We start from the raw sequence: 23,461 nt of genomic DNA, 5'->3' as shown, positions 1-23,461 counted from the left end.
AGAGCGCAGAGAGAGAAAGAAAGAAAGAGCGCAGAGAGAGAAAGAAAGAGCGCAGAGAGAGAGAAAGGAAGAGCGCAGAGAGAGAAAGAAAGAGTGCAGAGAGAGAAAGAAAGAGTGCAGAGAGAGAGAAAGAAAGAGCGCAGAGAGAGAGAAAGGAAGAGCGCAGAGAGAGAAAGAAAGAGTGCAGAGAGAGAAAGAAAGAGTGCAGAGAGAGAGAGCGCAGAGAGAGAGTGCAGAGAGAAAGAAAGAGCGCAGAGAGAGAGAAAGAAAGTGCGCAGAGAGAAAGAAAGAGCGCAGAGAGAGAGAAAGAAAGAGTGCAGAGAGAGAGAAAGAAAAAGCGCAGAGAGAGACAAAGAGCGCAGAGAGAGAGAAAGAAAGAGCGCAGAGAGAGAGAAAGGAAGAGCGCAGAGAGAGAAAGAAAGAGTGCAGAGAGAGAAAGAAAGAGTGCAGAGAGAGAGAGCGCAGAGAGAGAGTGCAGAGAGAAAGAAAGAGCGCAGAGAGAGAGAAAGAAAGTGCGCAGAGAGAAAGAAAGAGCGCAGAGAGAGAGAAAGAAAGAGTGCAGAGAGAGAGAAAGAAAAAGCGCAGAGAGAGACAAAGAGCGCAGAGAGAGAGACAGAAAGAGCGCAGAGAGAGAAAGAAATCGCGCAGAGAGAGAAAGAAAGAGCGCAGAGAGAGAAAGAAAGAGCGCAGAGAGTGAGAGAGAAAGAGCGCAGAGAGAAAGAAAGGGCGCAGAGAGAGAGAGAAAGAAAGAGCGCAGAGAGAGAAAGAAAGAGCGCAGAGAGAGAAAGAAAGAGCGCAGAGAGAGAGAAAGAAAGAGCGCAGAGAGAGAGAGAAAGAGCGCAGAGAGAGAAAGAAAGAGCGCAGAGAGAAAGAAAGAGCGCAGAGAGAGAAAGAGCGCAGAGAGAGAGAAAGAAAGTGTGCAGAGAGAAAGAAAGAGCGCAGAGAGAAAGAGCGCAGAGAGAGAGAAAGTAAGAGCGCAGAGAGAGAGAAAGTAAGAGCGCAGAGAGAGAAAGAAAGAGCGCAGAGAGAGAAAGAAAGAGCGCAGAGAGAGAAAGAAAGAGCGCAGAGAGAGAGAAAGAAAGAGCGCAGAGAGAGAGAGGAAGAAAGAGCGCAGAGAGAGAAAGAAAGAAAGAGCGCAGAGAGAGAAAGAAAGAGCGCAGAGAGAGAAAGAAAGAGCGCAGAGAGAGAGAAAGAGCGCAGAGAGAGAGAAAGAGCGCAGAGAGAGAGAAAGAAAGAGCGCAGAGAGAGAGAAAGGAAGAGCGCAGAGAGAGAAAGAAAGAGCGCAGAGAGAGAAAGAAAGAGCGCAGAGAGAGAAAGAAAGAGCGCAGAGAGAGAGAAAGAAAGAGCGCAGAGAGAGAGAAAGAAAGAGCACAGAGAGAGAGAGAAAGAGCGCAGAGAGAAAGAAAGAAAGAGCGCAGAGAGAGAAAGAAAGAGCTCAGAGAGAGAGAGAATGAGCGCAGAGAGAGAGAAAGAAAGAGCGCAGAGAGAGAGAGGAAGAAAGAGCGCAGAGAGAGAAAGAAAGAAAGAGCGCAGAGAGAGAAAGAAAGAGCGCAGAGAGAGAAAGAAAGAGTGCAGAGAGAGAGAAAGAGCGCAGAGAGAGAGAAAGAGCGCAGAGAGAGAGAAAGAAAGAGCGCAGAGAGAGAGAAAGGAAGAGCGCAGAGAGAGAGAAAGGAAGAGTGCAGAGAGAGAAAGGAAGAGTGCAGAGAGAGAAAGAAAGAGTGCAGAGAGAGAAAGAAAGAGTGCAGAGAGAGAGAGAGCGCAGAGAGAGAGAGCGCAGAGAGAAAGAAAGAGCGCAGAGAGAAAGAAAGAGCGCAGAGAGAGAGAAAGAGCGCAGAGAGAGAGAAAGAAAGTGCGCAGAGAGAAAGAAAGAGCGCAGAGAGAGAGAAAGAAAGAGCGCAGAGAGAGAGAAAGAAAGAGCGCAGAGAGAGAAAGAAAGAGCGCAGAGAGAGAGAAAGAAAGAGCGCAGAGAGAGAGAGGAAGAAAGAGCGCAGAGAGAGAAAGAAAGAGCGCAGGGAGAGAAAGAAAGAGCGCAGAGAGAGAGAAAGAGCGCAGAGAGAGAGAGAGCGCAGAGAGAGAGAAAGAAAGAGCACAGAGAGAGAGAAAGGAAGAGCGCAGAGAGAGAAAGAAAGAGTGCAGAGAGAGAAAGAAAGAGCGCAGAGAGAGAGAAAGAGTGCAGAGAGAGAGAAAGAAAGTGCGCAGAGAGAAAGAAAGAGCGCAGAGAGAGAGAAAGAAAGAGCGCAGAGAGAGAGAAAGAAAAAGCGCAGAGAGAGACAAAGAGCGCAGAGAGAGAGAAAGAAAGAGCGCAGAGAGTGAGAGAGAAAGAGCGCAGAGAGAAAGAAAGGGCGCAGAGAGAGAGAGAAAGAAAGGGCGCAGAGAGAGAGAGAAAGAAAGAGCGCAGAGAGAGAAAGAAAGAGCGCAGAGAGAGAAAGAAAGAGCGCAGAGAGAGAGAAAGAAAGAGCGCAGAGAGAGAGAAAGAAAGAGCGCAGAGAGAGAGAATGAAAAAGCGCAGAGAGAGACAAAGAGCGCAGAGAGAGAGACAGAAAGAGCGCAGAGAGAGAAAGAAATCGCGCAGAGAGAGAAAGAAAGAGCGCAGAGAGAGAAAGAAAGAGCGCAGAGAGAGAAAGAAAGAAAGAGCGCAGAGAGAGAAAGAAAGAGCGCAGAGAGAGAAAGAAAGAGCGCAGAGAGAGAGAAAGAGCGCAGAGAGAGAGAAAGAGCGCAGAGAGAGAGAAAGAAAGAGCGCAGAGAGAGAGAAAGGAAGAGCGCAGAGAGAGAGAGAGAGCGCAGAGAGAGAGTGCAGAGAGAAAGAAAGAGCGCAGAGAGAGAGAAAGAGTGCAGAGAGAGAGAAAGAAAGTGCGCAGAGAGAAAGAAAGAGCGCAGAGAGAGAGAAAGAAAGAGCGCAGAGAGAGAGAAAGAAAAAGCGCAGAGAGAGACAAAGAGCGCAGAGAGAGAGACAGAAAGAGCGCAGAGAGAGAAAGAAAGAGCGCAGAGCGTGAGAGAGAAAGAGCGCAGAGAGAGAAAGAAAGAGCGCAGAGAGAGAAAGAAAGAGCGCAGAGAGAGAGAAAGAAAGAGCGCAGAGAGAGAAAGAAAGAGCGCAGAGAGAGAGCGCAGAGAGAGAGAGCGCAGAGAGAAAGAAAGAGCGCAGAGAGAGAGCGCAGAGAGAAAGAAAGAGCGCAGAGAGAGAAAGAGCGCAGAGAGAGAGAAAGAAAGTGTGCAGAGAGAAAGAAAGAGCGCAGAGAGAAAGAGCGCAGAGAGAGAGAAAGTAAGAGCGCAGAGAGAGAGAAAGAAAGAGCGCAGAGAGAGAAAGAAAGAGCGCAGAGAGAGAAAGAAAGAGCGCAGAGAGAGAGAAAGAAAGAGCGCAGAGAGAGAGAGGAAGAAAGAGCGCAGAGAGAGAAAGAAAGAAAGAGCGCAGAGAGAGAAAGAAAGAGCGCAGAGAGAGAAAGAAAGAGCGCAGAAAGAGAGAAAGAGCGCAGAGAGAGAGAAAGAGCGCAGAGAGAGAAAGAAAGAGCGCAGAGAGAGAGAAAGAAAGAGCGCAGAGAGAGAGAGAAAGAAAGAGCGCAGAGAGAGAAAGGAAGAGCGCAGAGAGAGAAAGAAAGAGCGCAGAGAGAGAAAGAAAGCGCGCAGAGAGAGAAAAAAAGAGCGCAGAGAGAGAGAAAGAAAGAGCACAGAGAGAGAGAGAAAGAGCGCAGAGAGAGAAAGAAAGAGCTCAGAGAGAGAGAGAATGAGCGCAGAGAGAGAGAAAGAAAGAGCGCAGAGAGAGAGAGGAAGAAAGAGCGCAGAGAGAGAAAGAAAGAAAGAGCACAGAGAGAGAAAGAAAGAGCGCAGAGAGAGAAAGAAAGAGCGCAGAGAGAGAGAAAGAGCGCAGAGAGAGAGAAAGAGCGCAGAGAGAGAGAAAGAAAGAGCGCAGAGAGAGAGAAAGGAAGAGCGCAGAGAGAGAGAAAGGAAGAGTGCAGAGAGAGAAAGGAAAAGTGCAGAGAGAGAAAGAAAGAGTGCAGAGAGAGAAAGAAAGAGTGCAGAGAGAGAGAGAGCGCAGAGAGAAAGAAAGAGCGCAGAGAGAGAGAAAGAGCACAGAGAGAGAGAAAGAAAGTGCGCAGAGAGAAAGAAAGAGCGCAGAGAGAGAGAAAGAAAGAGCGCAGAGAGAGAGAAAGAAAGAGCGCAGAGAGAGAAAGAAAGAGCGCAGAGAGAGAAAGAAAGAGCGCAGAGAGAGAGAGGAAGAAAGAGCGCAGAGAGAGAAAGAAAGAGCGCAGAGAGAGAAAGAAAGAGCGCAGAGAGAGAGAAAGAGCGCAGAGAGAGAGAAAGAGCGCAGAGAGAGAGAAAGAAAGAGCGCAGAGAGAGAGAAAGGAAGAGCGCAGAGAGAGAAAGAAAGAGTGCAGAGAGAGAAAGAAAGAGTGCAGAGAGAGAGAGAGCGCAGAGAGAGAGCGCAGAGAGAAAGAAAGAGCGCAGAGAGAGAGAAAGAGTGCAGAGAGAGAGAAAGAAAGTGCGCAGAGAGAAAGAAAGAGCGCAGAGAGAGAGAAAGAAAGAGCGCAGAGAGAGAGAAAGAAAAAGCGCAGAGAGAGACAAAGAGCGCAGAGAGAGAGAAAGAAAGAGCGCAGAGAGTGAGAGAGAAAGAGCGCAGAGAGAAAGAAAGGGCGCAGAGAGAGAGAGAAAGAAAGAGCGCAGAGAGAGAAAGAAAGAGCGCAGAGAGAGAAAGAAAGAGCGCAGAGAGAGAGAAAGAAAGAGCGCAGAGAGAGAGAAAGAAAGAGCGCAGAGAGAGAGAGAAAGAGCGCAGAGAGAGAAAGAAAGAGCGCAGAGAGAGAGCGCAGAGAGAGAGAGCGCAGAGAGAAAGATAGAGCGCAGAGAGAGAAAGAGCGCAGAGAGAGAGAAAGAAAGAGCGCAGAGAGAAAGAGCGCAGAGAGAGAGAAAGTAAGAGCGCAGAGAGAGAGAAAGTAAGAGCGCAGAGAGAGAGAAAGAAAGAGCGCAGAGAGAGAAAGAAAGAGCGCAGAGAGAGAAAGAAAGAGCGCAGAGAGAGAGAAAGAAAGAGCGCAGAGAGAGAGAAAGAGCGCAGAGAGAGAAAGAAAGAGCGCAGAGAGAGAGAAAGAGCGCAGAGAGAGAAAGAGCGCAGAGAGAGAGAAAGAAAGAGCGCAGAGAGAGAGAAAGGAAGAGCGCAGAGAGAGAAAGAAAGAGCGCAGAGAGAGAAAGAAAGAGTGCAGAGAGAGAGAGAGCGCAGAGAGAGAGAGCGCAGAGAGAAAGAAAGAGCGCAGAGAGAGAGAAAGAAAGAGCACAGAGATAGAGAAAGAAAAAGCGCAGAGAGAGACAAAGAGCGCAGAGAGAGAGAAAGAAAGAGCGCAGAGAGAGAAAGAAAGATTGCAGAGAGAGAAAGAAAGAGCGCAGAGAGAGAGAGAAAGAGCGCAGAGAGAGAGAGAAAGAAAGATTGCAGAGAGAGAAAGAAAGAGCGCAGAGAGAGAAAGAAAGAGCGCAGAGAGAGAGAGAAAGAGCGCAGAGAGAGAGAAAGAGAAAGAAAGAGCGCAGAGAGAGAAAGAGCGCAGAGAGAGAAAGTGCGCAGAGAGAGAAAGAGCGCAGAGAGAAAGAAAGAGCGCAGAGTGAGAGAGAGAAAGAGCGCAGAGAGAGAAAGAAAGAGCGCAAAGAGAGAAAAAAAGAGCGCAGAGAGAAAGAAAGAAAGAGCGCAGAGAGAAAGAAAGAGCGCAGAGAGAGAGCGCAGGGAGAGAAAGAGAAAGAAAGAGCGCAGAGAGAGAGAAAGAGCGCAGAGAGAGAGAGAAAGAGCGCAGAGAGAGAGAAAGAGCGCAGAGAGAGAGAGAGAAAGAGCGCAGAGAGAGAGAAAGAGTGCAGAGAGAGAAAGAGAAAGAAAGAGGGCAGAGAGAGAAAGAGCGCAGAGAGAGAAAGATTGCAGAGAGAGAAAGAGCGCAGAGAGAAAGAAAGAGCGCAGAGAGAGAGGGAGAAAGAGCACAGAGAGAGAGAAAGAGCGCAGAGAGAGAGAAAGAAAGAGCACAGAGATAGAGAAAGAAAAAGAGCAGAGAGAGACAAAGAGCGCAGAGAGAGAGAAAGAAAGAGCGCAGAGAGAGAAAGAAATAGCGCAGAGAGAGAAAGAAAGAGCGCAGAGAGAGAAAGAAAGAGCGCAGAGAGTGAGAGAGAAAGAGCGCAGAGAGAAAGAAAGGGCGCAGAGAGAGAGAGAAAGAGCGCAGAGAGAGAAAGAAAGAGCGCAGAGAGAGAAAGAAAGAGCGCAGAGAGAGAGAAAGAAAGAGCGCAGAGAGAGAGAAAGAAAGAGTGCAGAGAGAGAGAAAGAGCGCAGAGAGAGAAAGAAAGAGCGCAGAGAGAGAGCGCAGAGAGAGAGAGCGCAGAGAGAAAGAAAGAGCGCAGAGAGAGAGAGCGCAGAGAGAGAGAAAGAAAGTGCGCAGAGAGAAAGAAAGAGCGCAGAGAGAAAGAGCGCAGAGAGAGATAAAGTAAGAGCGCAGAGAGAGAGAAAGAAAGAGCGCAGAGAAAGAAAGAGCACAGAGAGAGAGAGAATGAGCGCAGAGAGAGAGAAAGAAAGAGCGCAAAGAGAGAGAGGAAGAAAGAGCGCAGAGAGAGAAAGAAAGAAAGAGCGCAGAGAGAGAAAGAAAGAGCGCAGAGAGAGAAAGAAAGAGCGCAGAGAGAGAGAAAGAGCGCAGAGAGAGAAAGAGCGCAGAGAGAGAGAAAGAGCGCAGAGAGAGAGAAAGAGCGCAGAGAGAGAGAGAGAAAGAGCGCAGAGAGAGAGAAAGAAAGAGCGCAGAGAAAGAGAAAGGAAGAGCGCAGAGAGAGAAAGAAAGAGCGCAGAGAGAGAAAGAAAGAGTGCAGAGAGAGAGAGAGCGCAGAGAGAGAGAGCGCAGAGAGAAAGAAAGAGCGCAGAGAGAGAGAAAGAAAGAGCACAGAGATAGAGAAAGAAAAAGCGCAGAGAGAGACAAAGAGCGCAGAGAGAGAGAAAGAAAGAGCGCAGAGAGAGAAATAAATAGCGCAGAGAGAGAAAGAAAGAGCGCAGAGAGAGAAAGAAAGAGCGCAGAGAGTGAGAGAGAAAGAGCGCAGAGAGAAAGAAAAGGCGCAGAGAGAGAGAGAAAGAAAAATTGCAGAGAGAGAAAGAAAGAGCGCAGAGAGAGAAAGAAAGAGCGCAGAGAGAGAGAAAGAAAGAGCGCAGAGAGAGAGAAAGAAAGAGCGCAGAGAGAGAGAAATAGCGCAGAGAGAGAGAGAAAGAGCGCAGAGAGAGAGAAAGAGAAAGAAAGAGCGCAGAGAGAGAAAGAGCGCAGAGAGAGAAAGTGCGCAGAGAGAGAAAGAGCGCAGAGAGAAAGAAAGAGCGCAGAGTGAGAGAGAGAAAGAGCGCAGAGAGAGAAAGAAAGAGCGCAAAGAGAGAAAAAAAGAGCGCAGAGAGAAAGAAAGAAAGAGCGCAGAGAGAAAGAAAGAGCGCAGGGAGAGAAAGAGAAAGAAAGAGCGCAGAGAGAGAGAAAGAGCGCAGAGAGAGAAAGAGCGCAGAGAGAGAGAAAGAGCGCAGAGAGAGAGAGAGAAAGAGCGCAGAGAGAGAGAAAGAGTGCAGAGAGAGAAAGAGAAAGAAAGAGGGCAGAGAGAGAAAGAGCGCAGAGAGAGAAAGATTGCAGAGAGAGAAAGAGCGCAGAGAGAAAGAAAGAGCGCGCAGAGAGAGGGAGAAAGAGCACAGAGAGAGAGAAAGAGCGCAGAGAGAGAGAAAGAAAGAGCACAGAGATAGAGAAAGAAAAAGAGCAGAGAGAGACAAAGAGCGCAGAGAGAGAGAAAGAAAGAGCACAGAGAGAGAAAGAAATAGCGCAGAGAGAGAAAGAAAGAGCGCAGAGAGAGAAAGAAAGAGCGCAGAGAGTGAGAGAGAAAGAGCGCAGAGAGAAAGAAAGGGCGCAGAGAGAGAGAGAAAGAAAGAGCGCAGAGAGAGAAAGAAAGAGCGCAGAGAGAGAAAGAAAGAGCGCAGAGAAAGAGAAAGAAAGAGCGCAGAGAGAGAGAAAGAAAGAGTGCAGAGAGAGAGAAAGAGCGCAGAGAGAGAAAGAAAGAGCGCAGAGAGAGAAAGAAAGAGCGCAGAGAGAGAGCGCAGAGAGAGAGAGCGCAGAGAGAAAGAAAGAGCGCAGAGAGAGAAAGAGCGCAGAGAGAGAGAAAGAAAGTGCGCAGAGAGAAAGAAAGAGCGCAGAGAGAAAGAGCGCAGAGAGAGAGAAAGTAAGAGCGCAGAGAGAGAGAAAGAAAGAGCGCAGAGAAAGAAAGAGCACAGAGAGAGAGAGAATGAGCGCAGAGAGAGAGAAAGAAAGAGCGCAGAGAGAGAGAGGAAGAAAGAGCGCAGAGAGAGAAAGAAAGAAAGAGCGCAGAGAGAGAAAGAAAGAGCGCAGAGAGAGAAAGAAAGAGCGCAGAGAGAGAGAAAGAGCGCAGAGAGAGAGAAAGAGCGCAGAGAGAGAGAAATAGTGCAGAGAGAGAGAAAGAAAGAGCGCAGAGAGAGAGAAAGGAAGAGCGCAGAGAGAGAAAGAAAGAGCGCAGAGAGATAAAGAAAGAGTGCAAAGAGAGAGAGAGCGCAGAGAGAGAGCGCAGAGAGAAAGAAAGAGCGCAGAGAGAGAGAAAGAGCGCAGAGAGAGAGAAAGAAAGTGCGCAGAGAGAAAGAAAGAGCGCAGAGAGAGAAAGAAAGAGCGCAGAGAGAGAGAAAGAAAAAGCGCAGAGAGAGACAAAGAGCGCAGAGAGAGAGAAAGAAATAGCGCAGAGAGAGAAAGAAATAGCGCAGAGAGAGAAAGAAAGAGCGCAGAGAGAGAAAGAAAGAGCGCAGAGAGTGAGAGAGAAAGAGCGCAGAGAGAAAGAAAGGGCGCAGAGAGAGAGAGAAAGAAAGAGCGCAGAGAGAGAAAGAAAGAGCGCAGAGAGAGAAAGAAAGAGCGCAGAGAGAGAGAAAGAAAGAGCGCAGAGAGAGAGAGAAAGAGCGCAGAGAGAGAAAGAAAGAGCGCAGAGAGAGAGCGCAGAGAGAGAGAGCGCAGAGAGAAAGAAAGAGCGCAGAGAGAGAAAGAGCGAAGAGAGAGAGAAAGAAAGTGTGCAGAGAGAAAGAAAGAGCGCAGAGAGAAAGAGCGCAGAGAGAGAAAGTAAGAGCGCAGAGAGAGAGAAAGAAAGAGCGCAGAGAGAGAAAGAAAGAGCGCAGAGAGAGAAAGAAAGAGCGCAGAGAGAGAAAGAAAGAGCGCAGAGAGAGAGAAAGAAAGAGCGCAAAGAGAGAGAGAGAAAGAGCGCAGAGAGAGAAAGAAAGAGCGCAGAGAGAGAGCGCAGAGAGAGAGCGCAGAGAGAAAGAAAGAGTGCAGAGAGAGAAAGAGCGCAGACAGAGAGAAAGAAAGTGTGCAGAGAGAAAGAAAGAGCGCAGAGAGAAAGAGCGCAGAGAGAGAGAAAGTAAGAGCGCAGAGAGAGAGAAAGAAAGAGCGCAGAGAGAGAGAAAGAAAGAGCGCAGAGAGAGAAAGAAAGAGCGCAGAGAGAGAGAGAGAATGAGCGCAGAGAGAGAGAAAGAAAGAGTGCAGAGAGAGAGAGGAAGAAAGAGCGCAGAGAGAGAAAGAAAGAAAGAGCGCAGAGAGAGAAAGAAAGAGCGCAGAGAGAGAGAGAATGAGCGCAGAGAGAGAGAAAGAAAGAGCGCAGAGAGAGAGAGGAAGAAAGAGCCCAGAGAGAGAAAGAAAGAAAGAGCGCAGAGAGAGAAAGAAAGAGTGCAGAGAGAGAAAGAAAGAGCGCAGAGAGAGAGAAAGAGCGCAGAGAGAGAAAGAGTGCAGAGAGAGAGAAAGAAAGAGCACAGAGAGAGAAAGAAAGAGCGCAGAGAGAGAAAGAAAGAGCGCAGAGAGAGAAAGAAAGAGCGCAGAGAGAGAGAAAGAAAGAGCGCAGAGAGAGAGAAAGAAAGAGCGCAGAGAGAGAGATAGAAAGAGCGCAGAGAGAGAAAGAAAGAGCGCAGAGAGAGAGCGCAGAGAGAGAGAGCGCTGAGAGAAAGAAAGAGCGCAGAGAGAGAAAGAGTGCAGAGAGAGAGAAAGAAAGTGTGCAGAGAGAAAGAAAGAGCGCAGAGAGAGAGAAAGAAAGAGCGCAGAGAGAGAGAAAGAAAGAGCGCAGAGAGAGAAAGAATGAGCGCAGAGAGAGAGAAAGAAAGAGCGCAGAGAGAGAGAGGAAGAAAGAGCGCAGAGAGAGAAAGAAAGAAAGAGCGCAGAGAGAGAAAGAAAGAGCGCAGAGAGAGAAAGAAAGAGCGCAGAGAGAGAGAAAGAGCGCAGAGAGAGAGAAAGAGCGCAGAGAGAGAGAAAGAAAGAGCGCAGAGAGAGAGAAAGAAAGAGCGCAGAGAGAGAGAAAGAAAGAGCGCAGAGAGAGAAAGAAAGAGCGCAGAGAGAGAGAAAGAAAGAGCGCAAAGAGAGAGAGAGAAAGAGCGCAGAGAGAGAAAGAAAGAGCGCAGAGAGAGAGCGCAGAGAGAGAGCGCAGAGAGAAAGAAAGAGTGCAGAGAGAGAAAGAGCGCAGACAGAGAGAAAGAAAGTGTGCAGAGAGAAAGAAAGAGCGCAGAGAGAAAGAGCGCAGAGAGAGAGAAAGTAAGAGCGCAGAGAGAGAGAAAGAAAGAGCGCAGAGAGAGAGAAAGAAAGAGCGCAGAGAGAGAAAGAAAGAGCGCAGAGAGAGAGAGAGAATGAGCGCAGAGAGAGAGAAAGAAAGAGTGCAGAGAGAGAGAGGAAGAAAGAGCGCAGAGAGAGAAAGAAAGAAAGAGCGCAGAGAGAGAAAGAAAGAGCGCAGAGAGAGAGAGAATGAGCGCAGAGAGAGAGAAAGAAAGAGCGCAGAGAGAGAGAGGAAGAAAGAGCCCAGAGAGAGAAAGAAAGAAAGAGCGCAGAGAGAGAAAGAAAGAGTGCAGAGAGAGAAAGAAAGAGCGCAGAGAGAGAGAAAGAGCGCAGAGAGAGAAAGAGTGCAGAGAGAGAGAAAGAAAGAGCACAGAGAGAGAAAGAAAGAGCGCAGAGAGAGAAAGAAAGAGCGCAGAGAGAGAAAGAAAGAGCGCAGAGAGAGAGAAAGAAAGAGCGCAGAGAGAGAGAAAGAAAGAGCGCAGAGAGAGAGAGAGAAAGAGCGCAGAGAGAGAAAGAAAGAGCGCAGAGAGAGAGCGCAGAGAGAGAGAGCGCTGAGAGAAAGAAAGAGCGCAGATAGAGAAAGAGTGCAGAGAGAGAGAAAGAAAGTGTGCAGAGAGAAAGAAAGAGCGCAGAGAGAAAGAGCGCAGAGAGAGAGATAGTAAGAGCGCAGAGAGAGAGAAAGAAAGAGCGCAGAGAGAGAGAAAGAAAGAGCGCAGAGAGAGAAAGAATGAGCGCAGAGAGAGAGAAAGAAAGAGCGCAGAGAGAGAGAGGAAGAAAGAGCGCAGAGAGAGAAAGAAAGAAAGAGCGCAGAGAGAGAAAGAAAGAGCGCAGAGAGAGAAAGAAAGAGCGCAGAGAGAGAGAAAGAGCGCAGAGAGAGAGAAAGAGCGCAGAGAGAGAGAAAGAAAGAGCGCAGAGAGAGAGAAAGGAAGAGCGCAGAGAGAGAAAGAAAGAGTGCAGAGAGAGAGAGAGCGCAGAGAGAGAGAGAGCGCAGAGAGAGAGAGCGCAGAGAGAAAGAAAGAGCGCAGAGAGAGAGAAAGAAAGAGCACAGAGATAGAGAAAGAGAAAGCGCAGAGAGACAAAGAGCGCAGAGAGAGAGAAAGAAAGAGCGCAGAGAGAGAAAGAAAGAGCGCAGAGAGAGAAAGAAAGAGCGCAGAGAGTGAGAGAGAAAGAGCGCAGAGAGAAAGAAAAGGCGCAGAGAGAGAGAGAAAGAAAGATTGCAGAGAGAGAAAGAAAGAGCGCAGAGAGAGAAAGAAAGAGCGCAGAGAGAGAGAAAGAAAGAGCGCAGAGAGAGAGAAAGAAAGAGCACAGAGAGAGAGAGAAAGAGCTCAGAGAGAGAGAGAATGAGCGCAGAGAGAGAGAAAGAAAGAGCGCAGAGAGAGAAAGAAAGAGCGCAGAGAGAGAGAGAAAGAGCGCAGAGAGAGAGAAAGAGCGCAGAGAGAGAGAAAGAGCGCAGAGAGAGAGATAGAAAGAGTGCAAAGAGAGAAAGAAAGAAAGAGCGCAGAGAGAGAAAGAAAGAGCGCAGAGAGAGAAAGAAAGAGCGCAGAGAGAGAGAAAGAGCGCAGAGAGAGAGAGAGCGCAGAGAGAGAGAGAGCGCAGAGAGAGAGAAAGAAAAAGCGCAGAGAGAGAGAAAGGAAGAGCGCAGAGAGAGAGAAAGGAAGAGTGCAGAGAGAGAAAGAAAGAGTGCAGAGAGAGAAAGAAAGAGTGCAGAGAGAGAGAGAGCGCAGAGAGAGAGAAAGAAAGAGCGCAGAGAGAGAGAAAGAAAGAGCGCAGAGAGAACGCAGAGAGAGAGAAAGAAAGAGCGCAGAGAGAGAGAAAGAAAGAGCGCAGAGAGAGAAAGAAAGAGCGCAGAGAGAACGCAGAGAGAGAGAAAGAAAGAGCGCAGAGAGAGAGAAAGAAAGAGCGCAGAGAGAGAAAGAAAGAGCGCAGAGAGAGAGAAAGAAAGAGCGCAGAGAGAGAGAGGAAGAAAGAGCGCAGAGAGAGAAAGAAAGAAAGAGCGCAGAGAGAGAAAGAAAGAGCGCAGAGAGAGAAAGAAAGAGCGCAGAGAGAGAGAAAGAGCGCAGAGAGAGAGAAAGAGCGCAGAGAGAGAGAAAGAAAGAGCGCAGAGAGAGAGAAAGGAAGAGCGCAGAGAGAGAAAGAAAGAGTGCAGAGAGAGAAAGAAAGAGTGCAGAGAGAGAGAGAGTGCGCAGAGAGAGAGTGCAGAGAGAGAGCGCAGAGAGAAAGAAAGAGCGCAGAGAGAGAGAAAGAGTGCAGAGAGAGAGAAAGAAAGTGCGCAGAGTGAAAGAAAGAGCGCAGAGAGAGAGAAAGAAAGAGCGCAGAGAGAGAGAAAGAAAAAGCGCAGAGAGAGACAAAGAGCGCAGAGAGAGAGAGAAAGAAAGAGCGCAGAGAGAGAAAGAAAGAGCGCAGAGAGAGAAAGAAATCGCGCAGAGAGAGAAAGAAAGAGCGCAGAGAGTGAGAGAGAAAGAGCGCAGAGAGAAAGAAAGGGCGCAGAGAGAGAGAGAAAGAAAGAGCGCAGAGAGAGAAAGAAAGAGCGCAGAGAGAGAAAGAAAGAGCGCAGAGAGAGAGAAAGAAAGAGCGCAGAGAGAGAGAGAAAGAGCGCAGAGAGAGAAAGAAAGAGCGCAGAGAGAGAGCGCAGAGAGAGAGAGCGCAGAGAGAAAGAAAGAGCGCAGAGAGAGAAAGAGCGCAGAGAGAGAGAAAGAAAGTGTGCAGAGAGAAAGAAAGAGCGCAGAGAGAAAGAGCGCAGAGAGAGAGAAAGTAAGAGCGCAGAGAGAGAGAAAGTAAGAGCGCAGAGAGAGAAAGAAAGAGCGCAGAGAGAGAAAGAAAGAGCGCAGAGAGAGAGAAAGAAAGAGCGCAGAGAGAGAGAGGAAAAAAGAGCGCAGAGAGAGAAAGAAAGAGCGCAGAGAGAGAAAGAAAGAGCGCAGAGAGAGAAAGAAAGAGCGCAGAGAGAGAAAGAAAGAGCGCAGAGAGAGAGAAAGAAAGAGCGCAGAGAGAGAGAGGAAGAAAGAGCGCAGAGAGAGAAAGAAAGAGCGCAGAGAGAGAAAGAAAGAGCGCAGAGAGAGAGAAAGAGCGCAGAGAGAGAGAAAGAGCGCAGAGAGAGAGAAAGAAAGAGCGCAGAGAGAGAGAAAGAAAGAGCGCAGAGAGAGAGAAAGGAAGAGCGCAGAGAGAGAAAGAAAGAGCGCAGAGAGAGAAAGAAAGAGCGCAGAGAGAGAAAGAAAGAGCGCAGAGAGAGAGAAAGAAAGAGCGCAGAGAGAGAGAAAGAAAGAGCACAGAGAGAGAGAGAAAGAGCGCAGAGAGAAAGAAAGAAAGAGCGCAGAGAGAGAAAGAAAGAGCTCAGAGAGAGAGAGAATGAGCGCAGAGAGAGAGAAAGAAAGAGCGCAGAGAGAGAGAGGAAGAAAGAGCGCAGAGAGAGAAAGAAAGAAAGAAAGAGCGCAGAGAGAGAAAGAAAGAGCGCAGAGAGAGAAAGAAAGAGCGCAGAGAGAGAGAAAGAGCGCAGAGAGAGAGAAAGAGCGCAGAGAGAGAGAAAGAAAGAGCGCAGAGAGAGAGAAAGGAAGAGCGCAGAGAGAGAGAAAGGAAGAGTGCAGAGAGAGAAAGGAAGAGTGCAGAGAGAGAAAGAAAGAGTGCAGAGAGAGAAAGAAAGAGTGCAGAGAGAGAAAGAAAGAGTGCAGAGAGAGAGAGCGCAGAGATAAAGAAAGAGCGCAGAGAGAGAGAAAGAGCACAGAGAGAGAGAAAGAAAGTGCGCAGAGAGAAAGAAAGAGCGCAGAGAGAGAGAAAGAAAGAGCGCACAGAGAGAGAAAGAAAGAGCGCAGAGAGAGAGAAAGAAAGAGCGCAGAGAGAGAAAGAAAGAGCGCAGAGAGAGAGAAAGAAAGAGCGCAGAGAGAGAGAGGAAGAAAGAGCGCAGAGAGAGAAAGAAAGAAAGAGCGCAGAGAGAGAAAGAAAGAGCGCAGAGAGAGAAAGAAAGAGCGCAGAGAGAGAGAAAGAGCGCAGAGAGAGAGAAAGAAAGAGCGCAGAGAGAGAGAAAGGAAGAGCGCAGAGAGAGAAAGAAAGAGTGCAGAGAGAGAAAGAAAGAGTGCAGAGAGAGAGAGAGCGCAGAGAGAAAGAAAGAGCGCAGAGAGAGAGAAAGAGTGCAGAGAGAGAGAAAGAAAGTGCGCAGAGAGAAAGAAAGAGCGCAGAGAGAGAGAAAGAAAGAGCGCAGAGAGAGAGAAAGAAAAAGCACAGAGAGAGACAAAGAGCGCAGAGAGAGAGAAAGAAAGAGCGCAGAGAGAGAAAGAAATAGCGCAGAGAGAGAAAGAAAGAGCGCAGAGAGAGAAAGAAAGAGCGCAGAGAGTGAGAGAGAAAGAGCGCAGAGAGAAAGAAAGGGCGCAGAGAGAGAGAGAAAGAAAGAGCGCAGAGAGAGAAAGAAAGAGCGCAGAGAGAGAAAGAAAGAGCGCAGAGAGAGAGAAAGAAAGAGCGCAGAGAGAGAGAGAAAGAGCGCAGAGAGAGAAAGAAAGAGTGCAGAGAGAGAGCGCAGAGAGAGAGAGAGCGCAGAGAGAAAGAAAGAGCGCAGAGAGAGAAAGAGCGCAGAGAGAGAGAAAGAAAGTGTGCAGAGAGAAAGAAAGAGCGCAGAGAGAAAGAGCGCAGAGAGAGAGAAAGTAAGAGCGCAGAGAGAGAGAAAGTAAGAGCGCAGAGAGAGAAAGAAAGAGCGCAGAGAGAGAAAGAAAGAGCGCAGAGAGAGAGAAAGAAAGAGCGCAGAGAGAGAGAGGAAAAAAGAGCGCAGAGAGAGAGAGGAAAAAAGAGCGCAGAGAGAGAAAGAAAGAGCGCAGAGAGAGAAAGAAAGAGCGCAGAGAGAGAAAGAAAGAGCGCAGAGAGAGAGAGGAAGAAAGAGCGCAGAGAGAGAAAGAAAGAGCGCAGAGAGAGAAAGAAAGTGCGCAGAGAGAGAAAGAAAGAGCGCAGAGAGAGAGAAAGAGCGCAGAGAGAGAGAAAGAGCGCAGAGAGAGAGAAAGAAAGAGCGCAGAGAGAGAGAAAGAAAGAGCGCAGAGAGAGAGAAAGGAAGAGCGCAGAGAGAGAAAGAAAGAGCGCAGAGAGAGAAAGAAAGAGCGCAGAGAGAGAAAGAAAGAGCGCAGAGAGAGAGAAAGAAAGAGCGCAGAGAGAGAGAAAGAAAGAGCACAGAGAGAGAGAGAAAGAGCGCAGAGAGAAAGAAAGAAAGAGCGCAGAGAGAGAAAGAAAGAGCTCAGAGAGAGAGAGAATGAGCGCAGAGAGAGAGAAAGAAAGAGCGCAGAGAGAGAGAGGAAGAAAGAGCGCAGAGAGAGAAAGAAAGAAAGAGCGCAGAGAGAGAAAGAAAGAGCGCAGAGAGAGAAAGAAAGAGCGCAGAGAGAGAGAAAGAGCGCAGAGAGAGAGAAAGAGCGCAGAGAGAGAGAAAGGAAGAGCGCAGAGAGAGAGAAAGGAAGAGTGCAGAGAGAGAAAGGAAGAGTGCAGAGAGAGAAAGAAAGAGTGCAGAGAGAGAAAGAAAGAGTGCAGAGAGAGAGAGCGCAGAGATAAAGAAAGAGCGCAGAGAGAGAGAGAGTGCAGAGAGAGAGAAAGAAAGTGCGCAGAGAGAAAGAAAGAGCGCAGAGAGAGAGAAAGAAAGAGCGCAGAAAGAGAGAAAGAAAGAGCGCAGAGAGAGAGAAAGAAAGAGCGCAGAGAGAGAAAGAAAGAGCGCAGAGAGAGAAAGAAAGAGCGCAGAGAGAGAAAAAAAGAGCACAGAGAGAGAAAGAAAGAGCGCAGAGAGAGAGAAAGAAAGAGCGCAGAGAGAGAGAGGAAAAAAGAGCGCAGAGAGAGAAAGAAAGAGCGCAGAGAGAGAAAGAAAGAGCGCAGAGAGAGAAAGAAAGAGCGCAGAGAGAGAAAGAAAGAGCGCAGAGAGAGAGAAAGAGCGCAGAGAGAGAGAAAGAAAGAGCGCAGAGAGAGAGAGGAAGAAAGAGCGCAGAGAGAGAAAGAAAGAGCGCAGAGAGAGAAAGAAAGAGCGCAGAGAGAGAAAGAAAGAGCGCAGAGAGAGAGAAAGAGCGCAGAGAGAGAGAAAGAGCGCAGAGAGAGAGAAAGAAAGAGCGCAGAGAGAGAGAAAGAAAGAGCGCAGAGAGAGAGAAAGGAAGAGCGCAGAGAGAGAAAGAAAGAGCGCAGAGAGAGAAAGAAAGAGCGCAGAGAGAGAAAGAAAGAGCGCAGAGAGAGAGAAAGAAAGAGCGCAGAGAGAGAGAAAGAAAGAGCACAGAGAGAGAGAGAAAGAGCGCAGAGAGAAAGAAAGAAAGAGCGCAGAGAGAGAAAGAAAGAGCTCAGAGAGAGAGAGAATGAGCGCAGAGAGAGAGAAAGAAAGAGCGCAGAGAGAGAGAGGAAGAAAGAGCGCAGAGAGAGAAAGAAAGAAAGAGCGCAGAGAGAGAAAGAAAGAGCGCAGAGAGAGAAAGAAAGAGCGCAGAGAGAGAGAAAGAGCGCAGAGAGAGAGAAAGAGCGCAGAGAGAGAGAAAGAAAGAGCGCAGAGAGAGAGAAAGGAAGAGCGCAGAGAGAGAGAAAGGAAGAGTGCAGAGAGAGAAAGGAAGAGTGCAGAGAGAGAAAGAAAGAGTGCAGAGAGAGAAAGAAAGAGTGCAGAGAGAGAAAGAAAGAGTGCAGAGAGAGAGAGCGCAGAGATAAAGAAAGAGCGCAGAGAGAGAGAAAGAGTGCAGAGAGAGAGAAAGAAAGTGCGCAGAGAGAAAGAAAGAGCGCAGAGAGAGAGAAAGAAAGAGCGCAGAAAGAGAGAAAGAAAGAGCGCAGAGAGAGAGAAAGAAAGAGCGCAGAGAGAGAAAGAAAGAGCGCAGAGAGAGAGAAAGAAAGAGCGCAGAGAGAGAGAGGAAGAAAGAGCGCAGAGAGAGAAAGAAAGATAGAGCGCAGAGAGAGAAAGAAAGAGCGCAGAGAGAGAAAGAAAGAGCGCAGAGAGAGAGAAAGAGCGCAGAGAGAGAGAAAGAAAGAGCGCAGAGAGAGAGAAAGGAAGAGCGCAGAGAGAGAAAGAAAGAGTGCAGAGAGAGAAAGAAAGAGTGCAGAGAGAGAGAGAGCGCAGAGAGAAAGAAAGAGCGCAGAGAGAGAGAAAGAGTGCAGAGAGAGAGAAAGAAAGTGCGCAGAGAAAAAGAAAGAGCGCAGAGAGAGAGAAAGAAAGAGCGCAGAGAGAGAGAAAGAAAAAGCACAGAGAGAGACAAAGAGCGCAGAGAGAGAGAAAGAAAGAGCGCAGAGAGAGAAAGAAATAGCGCAGAGAGAGAAACAAAGAGCGCAGAGAGAGAAAGAAAGAGCGCAGAGAGTGAGAGAGAAAGAGCGCAGAGAGAAAGAAAGGGCGCAGAGAGAGAGAGAAAGAAAGAGCGCAGAGAGAGAAAGAAAGAGCGCAGAGAGAGAAAGAAAGAGCGCAGAGAGAGAGAAAGAAAGAGCGCAGAGAGAGAGAAAGAAAGAGCGCAGAGAGAGAGAAACAGCGCAGAGAGAGAAAGAAAGAGCGCAGAGAGAGAGAGCGCAGAGAGAAAGATAGAGCACAGAGAGAGAGAGAGCGCAGAGAGAGAGAAAGAAAGTGTGCAGAGAGAAAGAAAGAGCACAGAGAGAAAGAGCGCAGAGAGAGAAAGTAGGAGCACAGAGAGAGAGAAAGGAAGAGCGCAGAGAGAGAAAGAAAGAGCGCAGAGAGAGAAAGAAAGAGCGCAGAGAGAGAAAGAAAGAGCGCAGAGAGAGAGAGGAAGAAAGAGCGCAGAGAGAGAAAGAAAGAAAGAGCGCAGAGAGAGAAAGAAAGAGCGCAGAGAGAGAAAGAAAGAGCGCAGAGAGAGAGAAAGAGCGCAGAGAGAGAGAAAGAGCGCAGAGAGAGAGAAAGAAAGAGCGCAGAGAGAGAGAAAGGAAGAGCGCAGAGAGAGAAAGAAAGAGCGCAGAGAGAGAAAGAAAGAGTGCAGAGAGAGAGAGAGCGCAGAGAGAGAGAGCGCAGAGAGAAAGAAAGAGCGCAGAGAGAGAGAAAGAAAGAGCACAGAGATAGAGAAAGAAAAAGCGCAGAGAGAGAAAGAAATAGCGCAGAGAGAGAAAGAAAGAGCGCAGAGAGAAAGAAAGAGCGCAGAGAGTGAGAGAGAAAGAGCGCAGAGAGAAAGAAAAGGCGCAGAGAGAGAGAGAAAGAAAGATTGCAGAGAGAGAAAGAAAGAGCGCAGAGAGAGAAAGAAAGAGCGCAGAGAGAGAGAAAGAAAGAGCGCAGAGAGAGAGAAAGAAAGAGCGCAGAGAGAGAGAGAGAAATAGCGCAGAGAGAGAGAGAAAGAGCGCAGAGAGAGAGAAAGAGAAAGAAAGAGCGCAGAGAGAGAGAAAGAAAGAGCACAGAGATAGAGAAAGAAAAAGCGCAGAGAGAGACAAAGAGCGCAGAGAGAGAGAAAGAAAGAGCGCAGAGAGAGAAAGAAATAGCGCAGAGAGAGAAAGAAAGAGCGCAGAGAGAGAAAGAAAGAGCGCAGAGAGAGAAAGAAAGAGCGCAGAGAGAGAAAGAAAGAGCGCAGAGAGAGAAAGAAAGAGCGCAGAGAGAGAGAGGAAGAAAGAGCGCAGAGAGAGAAAGAAAGAAAGAGCGCAGAGAGAGAAAGAAAGAGCGCAGAGAGAGAAAGAAAGAGCGCAGAGAGAGAGAAAGAGCGCAGAGAGAGAGAAAGAGCGCAGAGAGAGAGAAAGAAAGAGCGCAGAGAGAGAGAAAGGAAGAGCGCAGAGAGAGAAAGAAAGAGCGCAGAGAGAGAAAGAAAGAGTGCAGAGAGAGAGAGAGCGCAGAGAGAGAGAGCGCAGAGAGAAAGAAAGAGCGCAGAGAGAGAGAAAGAAAGAGCACAGAGATAGAGAAAGAAAAAGCGCAGAGAGAGAAAGAAATAGCGCAGAGAGAGAAAGAAAGAGCGCAGAGAGAAAGAAAGAGCGCAGAGAGTGAGAGAGAAAGAGCGCAGAGAGAAAGAAAAGGCGCAGAGAGAGAGAGAAAGAAAGATTGCAGAGAGAGAAAGAAAGAGCGCAGAGAGAGAAAGAAAGAGCGCAGAGAGAGAGAAAGAAAGAGCGCAGAGAGAGAGAAAGAAAGAGCGCAGAGAGAGAGAGAGAAATAGCGCAGAGAGAGAGAGAAAGAGCGCAGAGAGAGAGAAAGAGAAAGAAAGAGCGCAGAGAGAGAGAAAGAAAGAGCACAGAGATAGAGAAAGAAAAAGCGCAGAGAGAGACAAAGAGCGCAGAGAGAGAGAAAGAAAGAGCGCAGAGAGAGAAAGAAATAGTGCAGAGAGAGAAAGAAAGAGCGCAGAGAGAGAAAGAAAGAGCGCAGAGAGTGAGAGAGAAAGAGCGCAGAGAGAAAGAAAAGGCGCAGAGAGAGAGAGAAAGAAAGATTGCAGAGAGAGAAAGAAAGAGCGCAGAGAGAGAGAAAGAAAGAGCGCAGAGAGAGAAAGAAAGAGCGCAGAGTGAGAGAGAGAAAGAGCGCAGAGAGAGAAAGAAAGAGCGCAAAGAGAGAAAAAAAGAGCGCAGAGAGAAAGAAAGAAAGAGCGCAGAGAGAGAGCGCAGGGAGAGAAAGAGAAAGAAAGAGCGCAGAGAGAGAGAAAGAGCGCAGAGAGAGAAAGAAAGAGCACAGAGAGAGAGAAAGAGCGCAGAGAGAGAGAGAAAGAGCGCAGAGAGAAAGAAAGAAAGAGCGCAGAGAGAGAAAGAAAGAGCTCAGAGAGAGAGAGAATGAGCGCAGAGAGAGAGAAAGAAAGAGCGCAGAGAGAGAGAGGAAGAAAGAGCGCAGAGAGAGAAAGAAAGAGAGCGCAGAGAGAGAAAGAAAGAGCGCAGAGAGAGAGAAAGAAAGAGCGCAGAGAGAGAGAAAGGAAGAGCGCAGAGAGAGAGAAAGGAAGAGCGCAGAGAGAGAAAGGAAGAGTGCAGAGAGAGAGAAAGAAAGAGTGCAGAGAGAGAAAGAAAGAGTGCAGAGAGAGAGAGAGCGCAGAGAGAGAGAAACAGCGCAGAGAGAGAAAGAAAGAGCGCAGAGAGAGAGAAACAGCGCAGAGAGAGAAAGAAAGAGCGCAGAGAGAGAGAGCGCAGAGAGAAAGATAGAGCACAGAGAGAGAGAGAGCGCAGAGAGAGAGAAAGAAAGTGTGCAGAGAGAAAGAAAGAGCACAGAGAGAAAGAGCGCAGAGAGAGAAAGTAGGAGCACAGAGAGAGAGAAAGAAAGAGCGCAGAGAGAGAAAGAAAGAGCGCAGAGAGAGAAAGAAAGAGCGCAGAGAGAGAAAGAAAGAGCGCAGAGAGAGAGAGGAAGAAAGAGCGCAGAGAGAGAAAGAAAGAAAGAGCGCAGAGAGAGAAAGAAAGAGCGCAGAGAGAGAAAGAAAGAGCGCAGAGAGAGAGAAAGAGCGCAGAGAGAGAGAAAGAGCGCAGAGAGAGAGAAAGAAAGAGCGCAGAGAGAGAGAAAGAAAGAGCGCAGAGAGAGAGAAAGGAAGAGCGCAGAGAGAGAAAGAAAGAGCGCAGAGAGAGAAAGAAAGAGTGCAGAGAGAGAGAGCGCAGAGAGAGAGAGCGCAGAGAGAAAGAAAGAGCGCAGAGAGAGAGAAAGAAAGAGCACAGAGATAGAGAAAGAAAAAGCGCAGAGAGAGAAAGAAATAGCGCAGAGAGAGAAAGAAAGAGCGCAGAGAGAAAGAAAGAGCGCAGAGAGTGAGAGAGAAAGAGCGCAGAGAGAAAGAAAAGGCGCAGAGAGAGAGAGAAAGAAAGATTGCAGAGAGAGAAAGAAAGAGCGCAGAGAGAGAAAGAAAGAGCGCAGAGAGAGAGAAAGAAAGAGCGCAGAGAGAGAGAAAGAAAGAGCGCAGAGAGAGAGAGAGAAATAGCGCAGAGAGAGAGAGAAAGAGCGCAGAGAGAGAGAAAGAGAAAGAAAGAGCGCAGAGAGAGAGAAAGAAAGAGCACAGAGATAGAGAAAGAAAAAGCGCAGAGAGAGACAAAGAGTGCAGAGAGAGAGAAAGAAAGAGCGCAGAGAGAGAAAGAAATAGCGCAGAGAGAGAAAGAAAGAGCGCAGAGAGAGAAAGAAAGAGCGCAGAGAGTGAGAGAGAAAGAGCGCAGAGAGAAAGAAAAGGCGCAAAGAGAGAGAGAAAGAAAGATTGCAGAGAGAGAAAGAAAGAGCGCAGAGAGAGAGAAAGAAAGAGCGCAGAGTGAGAGAGAGAAAGAGCGCAGAGAGAGAAAGAAAGAGCGCAAAGAGAGAAAAAAAGAGCGCAGAGAGAAAGAAAGAAAGAGCGCAGAGAGAGAGCGCAGGGAGAGAAAGAGAAAGAAAGAGCGCAGAGAGAGAGAAAGAGCGCAGAGAGAGAAAGAAAGAGCACAGAGAGAGAGAAAGAGCGCAGAGAGAGAGAGAATGAGCGCAGAGAGAGAGAAAGAAAGAGCGCAGAGAGAGAGAAAGAAAGAGCGCAGAGAGAGAGAGGAAGAAAGAGCGCAGAGAGAGAAAGAAAGAGAGCGCAGAGAGAGAAAGAAAGAGCGCAGAGAGAGAAAGAAAGAGTGCAGAGAGAGAGAAAGAGCGCAGAGAGAGAGAAAGAAAGAGCGCAGAGAGAGAGAAAGGAAGAGCGCAGAGAGAGAGAAAGGAAGAGCGCAGAGAGAGAAAGGAAGAGTGCAGAGAGAGAGAAAGAAAGAGTGCAGAGAGAGAAAGAAAGAGTGCAGAGAGAGAGAGAGCGCAGAGAGAGAGAGCGCAGAGAGAAAGAAAGAGCGCAGAGAGAGAGAAAGGAAGAGCGCAGAGAGAGAAAGAAAGAGCGCAGAGAGAGAAAGAAAGAGTGCAGAGAGAGAGAGCGCAGAGAGAGAGCGCAGAGAGAAAGAAAGAGCGCAGAGAGAGAGAAAGAAAGAGCACAGAGATAGAGAAAGAAAAAGCGCAGAGAGAGACAAAGAGCGCAGAGAGAGAGAAAGAAAGAGCGCAGAGAGAGAAAGAAATAGCGCAGAGAGAGAAAGAAAGAGCGCAGAGAGAGAAAGAAAGAGCGCAGAGAGTGAGAGAGAAAGAGCGCAGAGAGAAAGAAAAGGCGCAGAGAGAGAGAGAAAGAAAGATTGCAGAGAGAGAAAGAAAGAGCGCAGAGAGAGAAAGAAAGAGCGCAGAGAGAGAGAAAGAAAGAGCGCAGAGAGAGAGAGAGAAATAGCGCAGAGAGAGAAAGAGCGCAGAGAGAGAGAAAGAGAAAGAAAGAGCGCAGAGAGAGAGAAAGAAAGAGCACAGAGATAGAGAAAGAAAAAGCGCAGAGAGAGACAAAGAGCGCAGAGAGAGAGAAAGAAAGAGCGCAGAAAGAGAAAGAAATAGCGCAGAGAGAGAAAGAAAGAGCGCAGAGAGAGAAAGAAAGAGCGCAGAGAGTGAGAGAGAAAGAGCGCAGAGAGAAAGAAAAGGCGCAGAGAGAGAGAGAAAGAAAGATTGCAGAGAGAGAAAGAAAGAGCGCAGAGAGAGAGAAAGAAAGAGCGCAGAGAGAGAGAAAGAAAGAGCGCAGAGTGAGAGAGAGAAAGAGCGCAGAGAGAGAAAGAAAGAGCGCAAAGAGAGAAAAAAAGAGCGCAGAGAGAAAGAATGAAAGAGCGCAGAGAGAAAGAAAGAGTGCAGAGAGAGAGCGCAGGGAGAGAAAGAGAAAGAAAGAGCGCAGAGAGAGAGAAAGAGCGCAGAGAGAGAGAGAAAGAGCACAGAGAGAGAGAGTGAAAGAGCGCAGAGAGAAAGCAATAAAGAGCGCAGAGAGAGAAAGAAAGAGCTCAGAGAGAGAGAGAATGAGCGCAGAGAGAGAGAAAGAAAGAGCGCAGAGAGAGAGAAAGAGCGCAGAGAGAGAGAAAGAGCGCAGAGAGAGAGAAAGAAAGAGCGCAGAGAGAGAGAAAGAAAGAGCGCAGAGAGAGAGAGAAAGGAAGAGCGCAGAGAGAGAGAAAGGAAGAGTGCAGAGAGAGAAAGAAAGAGTACAGAGAGAGAAAGAAAGAGTGCAGAGAGAGAGAGAGCGCAGAGAGAAAGAAAGAGCGCAGAGAGAGAGAAAGAGCGCAGAGAGAGAGAAAGAAAGTGCGCAGAG

This window comes from Ascaphus truei, unplaced genomic scaffold, assembly GCF_040206685.1.
Source record: "Ascaphus truei isolate aAscTru1 unplaced genomic scaffold, aAscTru1.hap1 HAP1_SCAFFOLD_228, whole genome shotgun sequence".
NCBI lineage: Eukaryota > Metazoa > Chordata > Amphibia > Anura > Ascaphidae > Ascaphus > Ascaphus truei.
This window is presented reverse-complemented; position numbering follows the sequence as displayed.